The sequence below is a fragment of the Mastigoproctus giganteus genome, chromosome 9 (genome assembly GCF_048544385.1).
Source record: "Mastigoproctus giganteus isolate SK-2022 chromosome 9, ASM4854438v1, whole genome shotgun sequence".
NCBI classification, from domain to species: Eukaryota; Metazoa; Arthropoda; class Arachnida; order Uropygi; family Thelyphonidae; genus Mastigoproctus; species Mastigoproctus giganteus.
The window spans coordinates 52,233,750-52,255,687 of NC_143583.1; positions in this window are offsets into that span (position 1 = coordinate 52,233,750).

A 21,938-nucleotide genomic window follows, 5' to 3' on the forward strand; every position below is an offset into this window, starting at 1 on the left:
AGAGCAACACGATTAGTGAGGGGAATGAAGGGATTCTCTTACCAAGAGAGGCTTAAGTTCTGCAAATTGCAGTGGCTGGACACTAGGCACCTGCGCGGTGATCTGATTGAGGTCTATAAGGCCTTGAATGGGTTGAGCACGCTGAATTCTGATGGGATCCTTCCACTTGTTCAGATTACCAACCTACGGGGACATAAGTTCAAATTAAGAAAGGACAGATGTAGAATAGATGTGCGGAAATTTGCCTTTAGCCAGCGGGTGGTTAATTGCTGGAACAAACTTCCATCTGTCGTTGTGGAAGTTGATAGGTTAAATAAATTTAAGGAGGAACTGGACAGGCATTTGGAGGGAATGGTGTGATTTTTTTTTTTTTTTTTTTTTTTGGCTGATGCTGCATAAGCTCCTACACTTGCTTTCTTGCATCATGTGCCACTACTACTACTACTTCGCAAATAAATTCAGCATCCTAGATGCGATTCAATGGATTCCCTCTTCAGTAAATGCAATTAAAACAAACTGTCGTGAACTGTTTTGTAAAGTCTGGCTTCTCAAACCAAAAATTGAAGTTGTGAACAGCAATGTGGAACACCAAGAAGAACAAGAACTTCAACATCTATTGATAATGTACGATACTTCAGCTACAAGTGACCCTGGCTACAAAGATATAGACTCGAACCTCACTACAGAAGATGGCGCTATAGATATCAACGACATTATCATCGATATTTTTAAAGAAGTTCCTCATGAGGATGAAGAAATGGAAGGAGGTCATTCTGTCGAAGAAAATATTAACGACGAACCACCGATGAAAATAGAAAAAGCGCTCATACAAATCAATCGTTTAAAAAATTTTTTTGCCACTGAAGAAGATACTGAAGGACTTTCGATGGTTTCTTCACTCCAAACAAATGTTAAAAACAAAATTATCAGCCGGAATAAGGTGCAGAAGAAAATAAGTGATTACTGTATGTATTTTTCTTAAGATAAAATCATAATATGCATAGCACAATTGTATGTATATTATATACAAAAATATTGTGCAAAATCTGTATATAATTTAATTTAATTTTACATTAAACGTTTAACGATTTTACTTTATCTCTTGTGTATGTAATTGTATATTATTTACAAAAATATTGTTCAAAATCTGTATATATTTTAATTTAATTTTACATTAAACGTTTAACGATTTTTCTTTCTTTCTTTTTTTTTTTTTCTCCCTCAGACTTCTTGTTAGCGGACACTTCTCTCTAACGGACACATTTTCGTTCCCCATGGCTGTCCGTTAAACGGAAGTTTCACTTTTATATAACCTTTGGCAAATGATGCAAAGAGTTCTTTATGTAAACTCTAAAAGGAAGGGGATGAATCAGATTGGACCACTTGATATTGATGGTTCAACTGTTGATGATCCTTACTCAGGTAGCTAACAAACTATATGAATATTTTTCATCTACATTCACACATGAGGAGCTATTCGGGGAGTGGAATGCCAGAGGTGTATTAAACTCTGGCAGTAAGCTATATATCTTGACTATGTATATATATCTTGATATATATCTTGCTATATATCTTGACTATGTATAAGTATAGTGCGATAGCATCATTAATACATAGCCAATTCTGAATAAACAAAATATTTGCAATGCGGCATCGTTTTAAGTTATATCTCATATTGTGAATACCTTCACAATGAGTTGCCATGATATTGCACTACTTTGAAGAAGTAACACTTCACCTGAGGAGAAGACTGATTTTACTTATTCTCAGATGGATACCACCACGCAGACGGCACCGTTTCAGGGCTATTTTGTATTTGTGTGGGATAATAACTCGACTATCCACTTGTCCCTATTAGACTTTTTTTTTTTTTTTTTTTTTTGGTAGTTGTTGGCGCATCGGCTTCTGTGGCCATAATGCACCTCCCAAGGTTTTTGCCGTACTTTGATCCAAGCCCGAGGCGGGAGTCGAACCCGCGACCTTTGGGTTGCCAGGCAGGCACTTTACCCACTTGGCTAGCCCGGTCGGCCCCTATTAGACTTAGAAAAGCAAAAAGGTAGAGGGAAAGTAATAGTAGGAGTGGAAGAGGAAAAGAAACTGTGTAGAAGAATGAAAGGGACAGTAATTCCTTCAACTCACACCACTCAAAAACTCATAAACTCCTTGAATGGGCAACGCTTCTCCAGTGGAGAAGGCTGTTGTTACCTATTCTTGGAAACTCCGGACATCATCAGACTCCCCCAGGTGCCGTTTCAGGGCTATTTGGCCCTTCTTCGATGAGTGGTATAGGTACCCAAGTGATGACAAAACGGTTATGAAGTATAACTCTGCAATGTGAGAGATGCCTGATGGTGTATGATATGTTTAGACTATAAAGCATTTAGGGCCAAAGCCTCAAGCTATGGGAAAGTCTAGACTATGTATAAGTATAGTGCGATAGCATCATTAATACATAGCCAATTCTGAATAAATAAAATATTTGCAAGGCAGCATCGTTTTAAGTTATATCTCATATTATGAATACCTTCACAATATGAGATATAACATGTAAAAAAAAAGCTTTAATACAATATACAGTACTGCACAATATAAAATTATGTTGCAATTTGGCCTTTGATTTACGGACGCTGTAAATTTCACAAACACGTTCTACTGACGCCTTGTAATTTCTCTTTTAGCTCTAATTTCTGTGACATTTAAGTTCATTGCTTACTTTTAACTCCTCTATCACTTGATGCCATTTTAAATTGTAAGTATTGCAAAATTATTTAATAAATAAAGTCACAATTCAGAAATCACAGAAACACTGTATACAACCTGACTGCACAATAGGTTGAGGCAGATTGAGACCGAAACAAAGCGAGTCAGTAGACCTGCAGTTTAGTGACCTGAGTCAATTTCAGCCCACAGGTCAATGCCTGCTCTTATCTATAATCTGAGAAAACAGCTATTTGAACACATTTCCAGAAAGAATAAACAACAATTTCCTGAATTTGATTATAAAAATAAAAGTAGGTAATTATAAAAACAATAATGGAAATAGGTAATTAATAATAGCACTAAAGTTTTGTATAACCTAAAAAAAGTAATATGGTCAAGATTAATATGTACATTACTGTATTATTTGTCTGGTCCATTAAATTAGAAATCTGTTATATCGGGGGTTCTTTAAATAGTTGTACTATCCCTATTAGACTTAGGAAAGCAAAAAGGTGTAGAAAAGTTGATAGTAGGAGAGGAAGAAATGCCATCAAAAGAAGAAAGGGACAGTTACTCCCACTCATTGACTGAACTAAATCACTCACAAATCCCCCAAGTAGGTAATGCTTCACTAAATGGTGCTGTCAGGGTGGGTGCCCACCGAGAATAAGCAACAGTAGTCTTCTCTATTAGTGAGGCATTACTTATTCGAGGTGGTGCAATACATGGGCAGCTCGTGAAGGATGAGCACAATGTGAGATACAGATGAAATGCCTTTCACTCTACGATCGTAGATTTTCTTTAAGAGTTGTCTGTGGTGTATTTACACCGATATATATCGATATAGAATCTTAAACTTAAAATATGCCTAATTTCATTTATTTAAATAATAAACATTACAGAAGTTTGGTCCCCGTTTTCAGTGGAATTTTCTGAAACCAATTATCCTCGAATAACAAGTAATCAGATCACAAAGGACATTAGGCAAGCGATGGATGATTACGAGAAATCATTGACAAATGATGCAAAGAAAAACAATAAAGACTTCTTTACTTATGTAAACTCTAGAAGAAGTGAGGTCACGTGACATCGATTGTTGATGCACCTGCTGAGGTAGCTGACAAACTGAATGAGTATTTTGCACCTACATTCACAAATGAGTTATTCAGGGTGGTGAATTCTAGAAGTTTATCAAACTCTTGTCAGGGTGCCTCCACGAGGCCAAGTGTGGACAACGGTGGGTCCCATTAGGGGCTAAAATGCCAGATGAACAATGGTACAAAACATTACACATCACAATAGCCATACACTTTTAAATCTCTGGCCTTTACAGTGTACTGTATCACACGACAATGCATACTATGTAGAGATGGGGGGAACCCTTGGTACCGTTTGACTCAAAAAACACTTTACAAAGTATAGTGGTGGGCAGCAGCACTCACTATTACCAACCTGAGGTGGTTAACATTAACTATGCTCAAGGCTTGAAACCTGAAGACGTAGGCAAATGTTATTGGTGGAGTCTCCCAGGGTTTGGTGTTGGGCACGTTGTTTTCTGTATTTATCAATGATATTGTTGAAGGTATATCAGGGTTAATGGCTAAGTTTGCAGACAATATGAATGTTGACAGGGTTGTTAAATGACAGTAATGATAGTACGCTACTGCAACAGGATCTGGTAAAGTTGAACAGATGGGCTGAGAGGTGGCAACTGAAGTTTAACATAACTGCGTATGTGTAGCAGTAATCCCAGAGTAACGTGTCAACTGGGTGGTACTATACTCAGGGTAGTGGAAAATCTGGGGGTAATTGTGCAAAATCAGATATGAAATTTTCTGAGCAGTGCAGACAGGCTGCAAAAGTAGCTCATGGTGTCTTGTCAATGATATACAGGAATTTTGCTAGCAGGGATAAGGAGATGGTTGTCCCCTTGTATAAGGCAATGGTCAGGCCACACCTTGAGTACTGTGTACAGGTGCTGCTGAAACGAGTACAGAGAAGGGCAACGAGATTGATGAGTGGAACAAAGCATTGCTGTTACCAAGAAAGTTCTACAAATTTCTGGAGACTAGGCACCTGCAAGGTGGTCTAATTGATGTCCTTGAATAGTTTGAGCAAGCTGATGGAATTCTTCCTCTTGCTGAGATTACTCACCTGAGGAGACAAATTCAAATTGAGGAAAGACAATTGTAGAACAGATGTGCAAAAATTTGCTTTTAGCCAGTGGGTGGTTGATAGTTTGAACAAACTTCCATCTGTTGTAGTGGAGGTCAACAACCTAAATAAGTTGTTGGCCTCCACTTAAATAAGTATTTAAATAAGTAAAACTAGACGAACATTTGGAGTGAATGGATGGGTGAAATGGGAAGGTGTTTTTTTTTTTTTTTTTTTTGGCTAATACTATATAAGCGTGCTTTCTTGCATCATAGGCCTCTACTAATATTTCAATTTATATTGCACTTCAGTTCCTTCTTTAGCACATTATTAAGCCTGTTGAGAGATTTCATTGGAATCCCAAAACATTGCCAAAATACCTTCTATTAAGTGTCTATTGAGATGATAACAGTTCAATAAATAAATCCTTATACAGTGGGATTATGATCTCCTATCTCGACAGGATCAATAAATCATCAATAGGACACCGCGGGCTTTCCTGGCTGCCTGTTTACTGTTCAGAACATCTGTTACCTTCATATCTGCCCGTATTGTAACTCCCAGATCCCTTTTGCCCTCCATTCGTTTTAATATAATTCCACCAAGTGTATAATTTATTTGTGGGTTGTTATTCTCCAAGTTCATTTAGCAGCATTAAAACAGCTCTCAATTTTATGGCCATCTTTGAAGTCTGTTCAAGCCATCCTGAAGAAGTGCCGCTTGGCACTGATCATTAACAATGTCAAACTTTACATCTGAAAATTTTTACATCATGTTTTCAATCCCTTTGTCGATGTCATTTATGAAAATGAGAAACAACAGTGGTCCAAGAACCAATCCTTGAGGGATGACCCTACTCTTGATGTTACACCAATCTGAAGAATATCCATTCATGACAACCTTCTGCCCTGCAGCCACCCTCAATATAATAATTGAAATTGTTCCCTAAGTCCAGCTCATGAGTAACTATGTCAAAATTCCAGCTCATGAGTAACTGTGTCAAAATAACCTACTAAATTAGTTAAACATGATTTTTCCTTAACAAAGCCATGTCCTTCAGAATGCCATATCTATCTAAATGTCCCTGGATTGCACTCTTAATCGTTGCCTCTAAGATTTTTCCTCCCATTTAAGTCAGCTTAGCCAGTCTGTAGTTACCAACTTCACTCATAGAACCACTTTTTATGTACTGACAATACATTGGCAATTCTCCAAAAGAATCTCCCCTGAGTCAAAAGGGACCCTAATAATTAAACTCAATGGCTCAGTACACTCCCTTGCCCTCTCCCTCAAAACTACAGGGTATATGCCATCAACTACAGGAGCCTTACTAGCCTTTATGATCAAAAGCTTTTCTAAAACAAAATCATCCCTAATTACAACCACTAATTTCACATGGATCTGCATCAATCTGAGAACACAGCTTGTTCTCAGCATGAAGGATCTTTCATCAGTAAAGACAGATCTAAGACATTCCTAATCTATATCTAAGTTCTTCGTTGTATTCACATACATGAAAAATTATTTGTCCCCATTGTTTAATCTCTTAATTATTTCTTTCTCATATGCAGCCTTGGCCTCCCTGGCCTTATTTGTGTTACTATTACAGATCAACTTGTATGTTTCTAGTCTTCAGTACTTTTCATCGTTCTGTAATTGTCCTATGCTGTCTTTTTCTGCTCTATTTGACCAGCTAGCTCTGCAGTCATCTAGCTCTGCCCTATGATTTTTACTTTAAAAGCATTCCATAATTCAAATATGTTAGTATGGAAGTATAGGCATATGATGCAAGAAAGCAAAACTTCCCATTTCACCCATCCATTCACTCCAAAAGTTTATCCAGTTCTTCCTTGAATTTAAGCTGTCAAATTCCACAACGGATGGAAGTTTGTTCCAGCAATCGACTACCCACTGGCTCAAGTAAAATTTCCATACATCTATTCTATGGCCTTAGCAGCCCTTGTGCTATTAATTAAAACATCAACAAAACATCTATTCTACAGCTGTCTTTCCTCAATTTGAATTTAAGGCCCCTCAAATGTGTAATCTGATCAAGAGGAAGGATCCCAGCAGCATTAATCTTGCTCAAACCATTCAAGGCCTTACACACCTCAAGGCCTTACTCACCTCAGAGGTACCTACACTCCAGACAAAGCAATATGCAGAACTTAAGCCCTTTCTTGGTAAGAGCAGCCCTTTGTTTGTCTCACCAAACTGGTTGCCCTTCTGCGTACTCGTTCCAGCAGCACTACATCCTACATCCATTCTGTCTCCTAATAAACCATCCTTTTATCTGTGTTCTTCTTCCAGTCACATAGTTCCCTGAGGAGCTGTTGTGGCCACCAACAAATTCCTCCAACTGCATCGATCATGAACCCCAGGGGCTCACATCTGGTGAGTATGGGCTTGGCACACCCAGGGTCCTGAGCTGGATATCATCATCTTCGTCAGATAATGTGGTGGTATGCCATTGCCTACCACATGGCCAATTTTGATGTCACAGAGCCCATAACAAATCCAACTCCAAAAACTGCTGTTAAACAAAGACCTGCAACTAGGTGGAAGGATGGGATCAGTAAACTTTTGGGCATGACATTTTGCGATACCGCTCGTATAGTACATTATTATTATTAGGCTGGCTTTAATCATTGGAAGAGTCATCATGCATCCCACGAGATGCTCGTGAAGAGGAATGGTGACTACAGCAGAGCCCCACTTAGTGCAGAAGGCTGGTTACGACTGGTTTTCAGAGGTCATCTATGTATATAAACGGATATATATTATTCATTAGATTCGCACAAGTAATTATATGTTCAGTGAATGAATTTCGCTGACAGTCAATTCATAAGGTGATGCTATTATCCCTCTTCTTTCTTCGATGTCTAATTAATATCCAATATTTTCAATCGTGTTTGGGGTTTACATAAAAAAAAAAAATAAATTATGTCGAATATATTTTAAAATAATTTTCTCCCAAACCATAAAGCATGCAACGTTTCCTTATCTTAAGAATATTTTCATGCTGATTCGCAGAGTCTTAACCCTCAATAAATATATTTCTTACGTTTTAAAATATTCGTTTCTGTATTCTTCGAACGCGCTGGGACGCAGATATCTTGTCCCAAATGGATTCATTAGACACATAATTAACGGTTTAACAGTTAGCGCGTTCGAAGAATACAGAAGGTTATGCAGCTATTCTTTGCATTTTGTTACAATTTGACAGAACGAATTGTAATTTTATTACTCTGATGTCAGTATTTCTTTTATTGAAAATTTGTTGGTGGATCATTTACAGATCGGAGAAAGATATACTGTAATATGAATTTGCACCAATCACTCAGAACTCTTCAACTTCTGTCGTTGTGGAAGTTGATAGGTTAAATAAATTTAAGAAGGAACTGGACAGGCATTTGGAGGGAATGGTGTGATTTTTTTTTTTTTTTTTTTTTTTTTTTTGGCTGATACTGCATAAGCTCATACAATTGCTTTCTTGTGTCACATGCCACTACTACTACTACTTCCTTTCTCTGAAACTTTTGTGATCAATGGCTCAGAGATGCTAAATATAAGAACTGACTCTGCAAATTAGATGGCGATTATTTAAAATGTTTTTTGTAAATATTGTACATGCACGCTGACAGTCAATTTAAAGGCTGAGATTCCCTGTCTGCTCCTTATCAAGTGTGTCCAGTTCCTCCTTAAATTGATTTAACCTATCAACTTCCACAACGACAGAAGTTGAAGAATTCTAGTGATTGGTGTAAATTCATATTATATGTTATTGTTGTTATTTAGTTTTTAGGAGCATTAGCAACTAAGGCCATATTGCTCCGGGAATATGCGGTGCCATTCCCTGACCTTTCCGCATCCTCCGTATTTGGTGGTGACGGGCTCGAGCCCCGGTCTAATCAATAAAGTGCTACGCACTGCTGCTCCTTCCCACCTAGCTACGGAGGCGCCTCATATATCTTTCTCCGATCTGTAAATGATCCACCAACAAATTCACTCCAACTAGCGGTGTCGATGCGCGTCTACCACGAAACATTTTCCTATTGTTCTCACACCCACCTGTTAAACAGGCTAATATAAGAAGCTTTATAGTTTAATGAATGATGGAGTTCCACATTTGATCGCTGATAAAGCACAAAGTGCAGTTATTTTATAAATTTCGTTATTCTACAACTAAGTTGAAACAAAACATGCAAGAAAATTTTGTTATAATCGTCTGTTGCCTTATAATTTCTTTTTAGAATGTAAAAAAAGAATAAAATCACACAAAGCGGCCACGCTAAAAGGAAAAGGAAAAGACAGTCCACAGAAGCACTAGAAAAATTCTTTTTCAAAAATTCTTTTTCTAGTGCAATATAATCCGCCGAGTATTTTGCTGTTATTCTTGATTGTACACCCGTATCGACCATCAGGAACAGGGCCAAATTAAGGTATTCCTGCGCCCCGGGCAGAAAGATTATTTCGGGGCCCTTTACATATCCTAGAAATCTGGATAAATGCACCGACTCCGAACTATAATCAGCTTCTGGAGCCCCTGTGTCTGCGCGGTAGCACAGTGGTATCGTCACTGTCCTCCCCACACCGGGTGGAAAAGGCCCAGGTTCGAATCTCGTCGATGATGCGAGGAACTTTAATGCGGTTTTTTCACTCCCTGGCTGAGTTCGTCGGTCTCGGGCGTAGATTGCAAGGTAATTTTCCCCCCAGAAACCGGGGTTTTTCGTCCAGCAACAACAGGCAAATCGACCAGAGAACACACGCAATTTACAGACACAAAAACACATGGGCAGATGTAATCAATTACGGGAGACCTTAATAAAATATATTTTTTAGAGCCCCTATAAGAATTATGCCCCGGGCGACTGCCCTGTTAGCTCATGTCTTAATTCGGCACTGATCAGGAACAAAAGTCCCGGACAATTAGATACGTCTCCAACGGAACGTTCCCCAATACGCCAGTCGGTGTGTATGAACAGTTCATAAAATTTATCAATGTAATGAGCAGTACCTGAGAAAATTTGTACAATGTGCTGTAACGGGAATTCGAAATATTAGAATTAGACATAACTAATATCCGAGGGCAAGGTTATGACAATGGAGCTAATATGAAAGGAAAAGTTTCAGGTGTTCAGGCAGGACTTGTACAGGAAAATTCAACGACATTTTTACACCATCTGCTTGTCACATTTACAATCTAGTTCTAGGGTATATGGCCAAAACCTGTCCTGGTGCAATGACCTTTTTTGAGACACTTCAACGTCTGTACGTGTTCTTTTCAGCATCAACAAAGAAATGGTCATTTTCCAAAAATATGTGATAAAGGGTCTTTCTGTAAAGCCTCTCTGTGAAACAAGAAGAGAGTCGAATACAGTGTAAGGTAGCAAGTTGGTGATTTCAATGATGCGCTTTTGGAAATAGCATCAGAAGATGCTCAAGCAAGAAGTGAAGCTGGACCACTAGCTAACCAGATCAAGGAACACAAGTTTCTTGTTTTGTATTTTGGCATGAGTATGGGCTTGGGACACCCAGGGTCCTGATCTGGATATCATCATTCTTCTCTTTCTTGGTGATTCACTTTTCTCTCTCTCTCTCTCTCTCTCTCTCTCTCTCTCTCTCTCTCTCTCTCTCTCTCTCTCTCACTCACTCACTCACACAGAGTAACTCGATTTTTTTTTACCTGGTGCAGCAAAAGCTTCAGGCTTCCTTGCACCATATGACTAATAATGATAAAAAAAAGAAAAAAATTAAAGAACTGCAAAGTCATTCTACAGATCTTGCTAGAGCTCTTTCTTCTTCATTTAAAAACCTTCTGCACTGGATGCCAAAGTATAGGGAGATTGGCTTTAAACAAATTTTAGTTGGTATCAGAAAAAAAATTATGATTATTAATATTATTATTATTATCCGTAATTGATTACATAATTCGGTATTTGTGTCTGTAAATTGCGTGTATTCTCTGGTCGATTTGTCTATTTTGCTGGACGAAAAAACCCCAGTTACTGGTGAAAAAAAACCTTGCTGTCTACGCCTGAGACCGACTATCTTAGCCACGGAGTGAAAAAAAACCCATTAAAGTTGCTCGCATCGTCGGCGGGATTCGAATCCGGGCCTTTTCCACCCGGTATGGGAGAACGGTGACCATAACACTGTGTTACCCACACAGACTAGTTGGTGCCACAGAACTTGCGACAGAATTGAAAGTATCTCCAGAATTTCGCGCAAGAAGAAAGAGACACTTCAATTACCAGCCTGCTGATGAACCTATAACAAATCCTAAGGAAGCTTACAATTTAAACTGCTTTAATAAAATCGTAGACAAGGCTTTGCAGTTCCTAGAGTCATGTTTCTAGCAGTAAATAAAACAATAATAATCTTTTTGGTTTCTTGGGTGAGAGTAGTAATGCGACAGGGTTTGAACCGATTTCGTTGGGACGGGTCCCGACAATATGAACAGAATTTGCTGGGACGGAGGCGGGTCCCGATTAGGCGGGAAATAAAAAGTTTTGTTTTTCTCTAAATAGATGGCGTTAGTTGTAATTTTGAATTTTTTTTTTTTTTTTTTTTTGTCAGGGGTTTGAACTGGCATTGGTGCTATTGGCGGTCAGAGACGTTGCCTAGTGCGGGTTTCCCCGTTAGATTTGGGTTTGATTTTGGTTTGAATGTCTCGATTGTGACGTCATTGTGAATTTTCGTGAATAATTTCAACGTTAATTATGTGGCAATTCATTGTGGGTGTTAATAGGGACTGTGTATTTTGGGGATGTTTATGCTGTGGGGGAGGGCCGCCGCTGCAGCCCGCCCCGCGTCTGCGTTGCGGACGCGGCACCTTGTATGTGGGATGAAAATCCATGCGCGATTAAAAACTTTTTTTTTTCTTTTCTTCTGGAAGATAAATTCCTTGTTGTTTCCAACTGTTGCTGAGTTGTTATTGTTATTTGGTTTTTAGGAGCATTAGCAACTAAGGCCATATTGCTCCGGGGATATGCGGTGGTCATTACCTGACCTTTCCGCATCCTCCGTATTTGATAGTCACGGGCTCGAACCCCAGTCTAATCAAGAAGCATGTGCTACGCACTGCACTAAAATATTTTTATTGTCTACATATGAGGAACTCATTCGTGAAGTTATGGCGTGTATTTTTTAGACACCCTGTGTATATATATATATATATATTCTGAATAATTCCGAAAGTGGAGCTGAATCATGCTAAATGCAGCCTGAGCAAAAGAAATAAGTGGAGTAATTACAGACTGGGGCACATGGATTTAAAAGTAGGATGCGAATGATTTGGGGGGTGTGGCGTGATGATACAAGCTGATATGAAGTTTTCCTTGCTGTGTAAGCAAATGGCCAAGAAAGCTTGGGGTATTTTGTGGATAATCTATAGAATATGCTAGAAGGGAGATGGAAAAGGAAGTACGTTATTGTCAATATTATTTCTCTTCATAGACGATGATAAGACATTTGGACAACTGTAATCAGGTCTTGAAGCTCGCCTAAAAAGGTATAGAACTTCTAGAGCGGATCTGAAGAAGAGTATAATAGATTGGGAATGCTAAATGTTATTCCTATGAGGAAGGTCTTAGATGATGTGGGCTACAAAACCTGGAGATTAGACTGGTCAGGGGTGATCTAATGGAAGCGTTTAAGGGATAGACAGAATGAATAAGAGAAGTGTTTTCACGTTAGCATATGAAACTAGAACAAGAGAAAACAAATGTGAAATTTTGAGAAGCAACAAAAGATTATATCTCATGATGTTCACTTTCGAGCAGTTTTTTGTTGGCATTAGAATAAATTTCCTCCCATGGTAGTTGACAATGTTCAAGGGGAATTAGATAGTTATTTTTTATATATATGCGCAAATACAGGATGAGTTCGCTTCGTTGGATCATTTGTCTTCTAATTGATTCTAATATTAATTATCAAAGACTTATCCCAGTGTCTCGAAAACTAATGTTTTAAAAATACCAAATTAATAAAGGTGAAAAATAATTATCAAACATTACACTGTATTTTCGATAGTACAACCGATTACTTTCGTCAGAGAAACAGGCACAACTAATCTACTTCGATCTCTTCAAGATATCTAATTTCACCTACCACGTCACACAGATAAAGTAAATGAATGGCTTTTGTGTAGGCAAAATCGATCATGACTTCATCTCTTGTGACAATGATTTCGAGTAAATAGATAAAAGAAATATTAAGTGTTCCAAAAGGAACGTGCCGGTTATAATACAGTTCATAAACGATTGTAAAATGCATTTATTCTCATTTCTAAACGCTATCATCCGTTTCATTCGCCAATGGAAAAAAATTTTAATCACTGTTATAACTCCACTTTTGCTGATGGGATTACCACTTTGGATGCCTTCAAAGGTAAATTATATCTCTTTTTGTATCTTATGGGAGCTAAAGCAGTGTTTCAGTGAATCATTAAGCTTTAATCATCATGTAGTAAAGGAATCCGCATCATTTTAATCATGGGAGAAAACTCCCATGTAGCTCCTACTCCACAAGGTAAAAAAAAAAAAAAATTATGATATTAGGGTCCTCCGTAAATGATTACATCTACCCATATATTTATTTTGTCTATAAATTGAGTGTGTTTTCTGGTCAACTTGCCTGTTTGCTGGACGAAAAAACCCCAGTTTCAGGAGGGGGAAACCCTGCTGTCTACGCCTGAGACCGAATAATACAGCCAATGGAGTGAAAAAAAGCCCACTAAAGTTCCTCGTGTCATCGACGGGATTCGAACTCAAGCCTTTTCCAGCTGGTATGTGGATGACGGTGACGGTACTATTGTGCTACCCATGCAGAATATCCCCAAGGTAAGGTGAAGTTAAACGCTACCAGGCGAAAAAGAGTTGAGGGTGGGGTGGTTAAAGGTCATTAGGTAAGGAAGCATAGTGGGGAATACCACAGCCAACAACTCTTGCTGTGATATTCCTCTGATAGTGTCCAGTCAGGTGTTGCCAGTCCAGTTGGCGACGTCTAAATCAGTGGTTGTTGATATCATCAGGTTTATGTGGAAATGGTCAACAATGATCCTATGTACAGTTCTGTTATTAGTGGTAGGCGTCTTGGTTCAGTGGATATACACCGATGAGCCAAAACATTATGACCAACGAGTCGTAATGCAAATCGAAGCAACTGTGGGTGAACTACGGCGCGGGTTGGGACACAATATATATAAAACACCTGATACTGAGCTCTGTTAATCAGTGTTACTCTTGTTCCTCAGATGGGAAAGGCAGCGGACTTAAGCGAGTTTGACAAAAACCAAATTGTAATGGCCAGATGAGTGGGTCAAAGCATATCCGAAATGGCAAGCTGGATTGATGCTCACGGTCAGCTGTGGTTAGTACCTACTAAAAGTGGTTTGAAGACGGAAAACCCATGAACCACTGGCGAGGTGTTGGACGACCACGGCTCATTGATGCTCGAAGTAAGCGAAGGCTCTGACGGATGGTATATGGCAACAGAATGGCAACTGTAGCGCAACTCGCCGGTAATTGGAATGCTGGTGATGGGAGTAATGTGTCACAACACACAGTACATCGAACCCTGCTGAAAATGGGACTGCGTAGTCGCAGGCCGCTCCGAGTGCCCATACTCACCACAGTTCAAACAGTGCCTACAATGGGCACGCGAGCATCGAAACTGGACCTTGAGTGATTGGAAGAAGGCCGTCTGGTCCAATGAATCACGTTTCCTGTGGCACCATGTGGACGGCCGGGTACGTGTGCATCATTTACCTGGGGAAGTGATGGAGCCTAGATGCACCGTGGGACAAAAACAATCCATGCTTAGGGCGATATTTTGCTGTGATACCCTGGGTCCAGTCATCCATGTGCTGGGCACTCTCATCCATGTCTGTCATCTTTCTACTTGCTTAACACTTATTTCTTCTATCTAGGGCAGATATTCCCTTAGACCTGTTCTCTTTCTATTCCCCTCCTTCTCCTTCCTCTACCTTGAGCCCTCCTAAAGTTCTCTAGGAATGTGCAGAATGATGACAATAAAACGTGACAATAAAATATGGACAATAATTAAATGACACAACACCAAATCTCACCTTTATCTCTACACCCCCACCATCCTGAGTTGGGTATCTTTCTACTTGCTTAACACTTATTCCTTCTAACTAGGGCCGATCTTCCCTTAGACCTTCCCCCTTTCTCTCCCCCTCCTTCTCCTTCCTCTACTTAGAGCACTCCTAAAGTTCTTTAGGAGTGCTCAGCATGACGATAGTAGAACCCGACACGCCTTCATGTGGCAGGGTTGGGGTGTGGAGGCGGCGACTCGGTGAGTCGCCGCCTCCACCATCTGCTAGGTTGCTGATCTGCCCACTACACACAACAGAACAAAGGCCGGAAGAGAGATGCCATATTACAAAAAGAAATGAAGCAGCTAATGGGGGAAACTCTGGGCTCCACTCAGGCAACCCAATCCAACAAACACACACACACACACACACACACACACACACACACACACACACACACACACACACACACACACACACACACACACACACACACACACACACACACACACCTAAACAGTCCTGGTCAACCTGCTGCAAGGAAATGACAAACCCTGGAAGAACCAGGCTGTAACAACAAAGTGCAAACCAACCAATCACTATGTCATCATCACCACAAAGAACAGGACATCAGTCCCAAGAGTGGCCACCACCACAACCAGACCAGACTCATTGAACGGACCATCTACATTTTAAGTGACAAGTGGATGGGACATGCGTCCCAAGTGCGACCAGACTCAGACCATAACTAGGACAAACTGGAAGATGAGACACCTTTCCCATTAATGACATTTCTTAGACCGGACTGGACTCACCGAACGGAGCTCCTAAGAAGACTAGTCACTGTTTTGCTGTTCAAGGCCATCTTGGCTCTAAGAACCATGCTCGCTTCCATGGCCCTTTCTTCCCCTTTCCTCCTAGTGGGGGGGAGCTGATGGTCTCTTTCTCTCCTCCCCTGCTGATCCCTCCTTCCCTCTGGTGGGAATGGGTCTGCCCCACTGACACCCCAGGGTCCCCTTCTCTATTGATCCCATATTTCTGTCTGTTTCTCCCCCTGCTCTCTCTTAAAAATTTTCATGACTAGCTTTCAAACCAACTTCTAGTACCAACACTTAAAAATTAAATTAACAGAATTTATAATTACCTCGGCTAATTCTATTTCTTCTCTCTCCCCCCCTTTTTTTAGGTCCTTACCACTGAAATCTCAGGAAATTAGGTGGAAGGACCTGCCAATGTAAATTACTATAATACTGGTGTACCTGGTCTGCCTCTATGGGGCAGAGTGTGGACAACATGAGTCTCATTAGGGGCTCAACGGCTAAATGACCAGAGGAACAACGGTACACGACACTACACATATACAAAATCCATATACTTTTAAACTGCTGGCATTGACAGCGTTCTGTTTCACACCAACAATGTATACTATGCGGAGATGAGGGAAACCCCTAGTGCCATTTGACATTAAACACACTCTACACTCTACCTAAACATCATTGCTGACCAGGTACACCCTTTCATGGGAACGGGCTTCCCCTCTGGCAGTGCCGTCTTTCAGCAAGATAATGCACCATGCCACACCACCCAGATTGTCTGGGTGATGTGGCATGGCCCTTACCCCCAAATTCCCCAGACATCAATCCCATCGAGAATCTGTAGTTTGTGTTGGAACAGCAACTCCCATCTGCGGCGTCTCAACCACGGACCTTACAGGAGTTAAAGGATCTGTTGGTTACGTGTTGGTACCAGATACCACAAGACACATTTAGAAATCTTGTAGCGTCCATACCTCGCTGGGAACGAGCTGTTTTGGCTAAACGTGGAGGACTAACATCATATTAGGTTGGTATTCATAATGTTTTGGCTCATTGGTGTATAGTCACATACTGAGGAGCAATGTCCCAATTTGTCTGAAATGTAAAATAATGAACCAATGTATACTCCCCACCATGACTTATGGAAGTGAAACTTGGTACTCACTAGAAGAATGGAAAGGAAGCTGAGAACTACACAGCAAAGAATGGAACGAATTATATTAGGAATCAGACTGTTAGACAAGAAGAGTAACACATGGATTAAGCAGCAAATTCAAGTTGTTGTTTGTTATTTGGTTTTTAAGAGCATTAGCAACTAAGGCCATATTGCTCTGGGGATATGCGGTGGTCATTCCCTGACCTTTCCGCATCCTCCGTATTTGGTGATCACGGGCTCGAACCCCGGTCTAATCAAGAAGCATGTGCTACGCACTGCTGCTCCTGCCTACCTGGCTACGGAGTCGCCGCAAATTCAAGTAAAGGACATTCTTATCAAAACTAAAGAACTAAAATGGTCTCGGGCAGGACACATAACTCGAAGACATGTTGACAGATGAACTAAGAAAATAACACAATGGTACCCAATAGGAACTAGAAGAAAACTTGGAAGACAACGACGGAGATGGGCAGATGAAATTCACGAGTTCGTGGGTAGTAAATGGATGGCCATTGCACAAAACAGAAGGAACTGGAAAGTTTCTGGAGCGGCCTTCGTCCTGCCGTGGATTGAAATTGGCTGATGATGATGATACCATAATATATAGAATATGTATAAGAAAAAAAAAATAATAATAATAATAAAGGCCAGATTTCCATTTGTTTATTTTTATGAAATTTGGAATGGCTAAATTTTCTTTTTTTAACGGAAATCCAATTGGAGTCAAATTACATGCGAAAAGAAATTATGATGAAAAATTTTGTCAAAGAAACCTAGGTGTCATTTTGCATTTTATGTGCATGACTATGAACGTAAGACGTATGCGTCTTATGTTCATAGTCATGCACCTCCCCACACTTATCTATCAACAAAAGCGCTGCATATTAACTTACACAGCTTATATTTACTTTATCGTTTATTTATATAACGAAAGAGAATTACAGTCATCTCAAAATTAGACAATGCAGATACTATGCATTATACACAAGAAGTTTATCTTATGGGAAACTATTGAGTAAGTTGTATCTACTGACAAAGTAAATAAATTTCTAGCTTTCAGTGATAAGTATGATAGCATTATAGCGCGCATTGTTTTGTTATCAAATTTCTTTTGAATAGGTTAAATATACATATATATAACTATTATCACTATCGACTGCTGAAAATAAAATAAATGAGTTCTGACCTGGTTTACACTAACTGTAGTAAAGAGTTGTGGCGGTCTGATTTTTCATTATGTAACTTCTATTCGAGTGAAGGACTGAATAAATTTGAGGAAGAATATTTTCCCAAGAGAAGCGACTTCCATAGCAACTATTTCTATTTTTGCTGTTTGGATTGATACGGTTTGAATCCGTTAAAAACGTGTCAGCTTATTGACGTCGCCAAAGAGAAATAATAATAATAATAATAATAATAATAAAATAATAATACTAATAAAAATAAACTTTTAAATATGATAAAACACACTTTGCAAAGGCAAATTCACTTTCTGCAGATATCTAAATCCCTTCACCACCTCTCAGTGATGAAGAAAACGCAACTCTTACAATTTTGAAAATGTAGCGAATAGATAAATTCCCTTTATGGAATACTGTTCTTATCTTTTACTGTTTGTTTTGGTGCAAAGGAGGTTAATGCCTTGAATATATCAATGTGTTTTGTTTGTAAATTTATAATTTATGGTTTAAATGGTCTTTTTACTTCAAATAAAAACCTGAATATTTAGGGGAAAGTATGCGTTCCTCACTCGAGGTTGAGTAAGTTGGCCACAGTGTGAAAAGAGCGCCAATAAAAATTTCTTCTGTCCTGAAGAAGGATGATACCTAAGCCTTTTGCACATCTTTTGCACACGAAATAATTTTTTTTGTAAATAGTACAAAAAGATGGGATCTTCTTTCAAAATTTACTCAGTAGTCTTGAAGTTACATTAAAAAAAAACTCAACCCTGCTCAATGGTCTGGTAGATTACAGCTATAACAGTTGTGAAAGTTCCTTTTGCGGATATAATAAAAGCTTTCACAGAAATTGATTTTAAATCAACTAAAAAAGCATACCGAGACGAAGCGCGTAGAATAATAAAGCAAATGATGACATTTGATTTTATTTTCATTTCTATATTTTTGAATAACGTAATGTGCGAAATTAATTATGCTTCAAAAACTCTACAGAAGATAGACCTGGATGAATGTACTTCTGTATTGGAACGAGTCAGTAAAAATTTACAAAATATTCGAAATTCATACGAACAAATTAAATAAGAATCTGAGCAAATAGGTGCTCTATTGTCAGAGAAACAGGGAACATATTGTGCAAAAAGGATAGATGGAACAGGACCAGGGTATGTCTGCTAGGAGCAAAGGTTTATGACGATGTAGGGCAGATATCATCCTTTAAGGGCACAAAGGCTGATATTGTTGAACACGTTGGCATAAATGATATTAAGAGTAGGAAACCGGCAGAATTACTTAACAAGTACAAGATAATGCTGAAAAAAAGCCGTGAGTTAGGGTTGAAAGTGAAAGTGTCTGTAATTTTGCCCAGACACGATGGGAGGGAGTATATGATGAGAGACTTGTCGATCAATTCTGCCCTGGAGAGATTGTGCAAGGCTCAAGGGGTAGAATTTTTTTCAACCTGGTCTGTGCTGGTTAACAGGAGAGACTGGTTCTACAGGGATGGGATACATTTAAATAGAAAGGGTGCAAGAATATTTGCTGATGCTATCGAAGCAGAATTAGGTGGGTCGGAAAACTGCTAGCTTGGGGGAGAATACACGGACTAATAGATTAACAAAAGCCGCTGGCAGAGGTAAAAGTGATTCTGGTATTTACTTCTATTGAAATGCAATTGAGCAGCAGTCTGGAAAGCAAGGCAATGGGAATTTCCAGGACTGCTTGGAGTCATAACGGAACAAGTAAATACATGGGCTGTGTTAGGGAAACTAAGAGTAGAAACAGGTGCATGTACACCAATACTAGGAGTGTAGTTAATAAATTCGATGAGCTTGAAGTACTAGTCAAGACATCAAAGGCAGATATTGTTGAGGTATCAGAGACATAGTGTCACACAGAAATAAGCAGTGCAGAACTGGAATTTGAGGAGTACAATGTGTACAGAAAGGATAGACAGGACAGGAAGGGAGGAGGGGTTATGCTGTTAGTTAGGAAACACTTAAAATCTAAGGAATTGCATCCAATTCCTTAGATTTTATTACATTGATGTGGGTGGATAATGCAATGTTGAGTCTGTTTGGTGTGACATAAGCACTGGGAAAGGAAAAATGGGAGTTAGTGTGTGTTATAGGCCTAATGAATCTGATGAGTATAATGAACAGTTGTGCAGAGAAATAGAGTGGGCCAGTAAATTTGAGTGTCTTATAATGGGGGATTTTAATTTCCCGGACATTGACTGCAATTTGTAGGTTAACACCTAGAGTACTGTATACAGGTCTGGAGGCCTCATTTCAAAAAGGATGTAGAGCTGCTGGAACGAGTACAGAGAAGGGCAACAAGATTAGTGAATGGAACAAAGGGGTGCTCTTACGAAGAAAGGCTTAAGTTTTGCAAATTACAGTGTCTGGAGACTAGGCACCAGCGATGTGATCTGATAGAGGTGTATAAAGCCTTGAATGGTTTGAGCATGCTCAATGCTGATGGGATTCTTCCTCTAGCTCAGAAAAATCACCTGAGAGGGCATAAATTCAAATTGAGGAAAGACAGATGTAGGATAGACGTGCGGAAATTTGCCTTTAGCCAGCGGGTGGTTGGTTGGTGGAACAGACTTCCATCCCTTGTAGTGGAGGTTGATAGCCTAAATAAGTTTAAGGCTCAGCTGGACAGGTATTTTGAACGAACAGAGGGGTAAAGTGGAAGTGGGTTTTTTTTTTTTTTTTTTTTGGCTGATGCTGCATAAGCTTGCTTTCTTGCATCAAATGCCTCTACTAATGCTAAATGCTAAAAGGCTTTTGTGGATTTCTTGGTGATTGTTTTCTACAGCAGCATGTTCAGGAGGCAACTAGAGGGAGTAATACTCTTGATCTGATTATCAGTAATGATTCTTCATACATCAAGAATCTGCAGATAAAGGAACCACTAGGTGGCACTAATCACAGTGTGCTGAAGTGGAATTTACTCAAAGAGGTAACTACCATCAGGGGTAAAGGGAAGGGTTTTTGCTTCCGTAAAGGTGGCTACGGTGGTCTGAGACAGTATTTAAATTCTATACTGTGGAACCAACTGATGATTTTACCAACAGCAAATTCAAAATGTGAAGCATTCAAAGAATTAATCTTGTAAGCTACTAGGCTTTTCATACCAACAAATGAATATTGGTCAAGAATTGGGCTTAAATAGATGTCAGATGACCTAATTACACATGTGACAGAGAAGAAAAATGCATGGGATACATAAATTAACATGTGACCCAGAAGGCTATGATAGATATAAGTTTGTTTGCAACCAAGTTACAAAGGAGGTTAGGGAGCCGAAGGCAGATTACAAGAAATCTTTGGCAAGGGATGCAAAGAAAAACAGCAAAGAGTTCTTTACTTACGTAAACTCTAGAAGGAAGTGGATGAATCAGATTGGTCCACTTGATATCGATGGTTCAACTGTTGATGATCTTGCTCAGGTAGCTAACCAACTAAATGAATATTTTACGTCGACATTCATATATGACGAGTTATTCAGGAAGGGGAATGCCAGTGGTGTATTCAGATCTGGCTGTAAGCTAGATCATCTTGTAATAACTTAGAGTAAAATGGAGGAGAAATTGTTGAAGATAAACACACGAAAGGCACATGGGTTGGATGAAATCTATTTAGTTATATTAAAGGAAGTGGCAAAGGAAATAAGCAAACCCTTAGCCATAATTATGAGAGATTCCCTGGACTCAGGGAAGGTACCCATGGACTGGAGATGTGCAAATGTGACCCCAATGCACAAAGGAGGATCAAAGGGAAAAACAGGTAATTACAGACCTGTTAGTTTAACTTCTGTCGCAGGGAAATTAATGGAGGCACTGGTTAAAGAAGCATTGCTGGATCATCTAG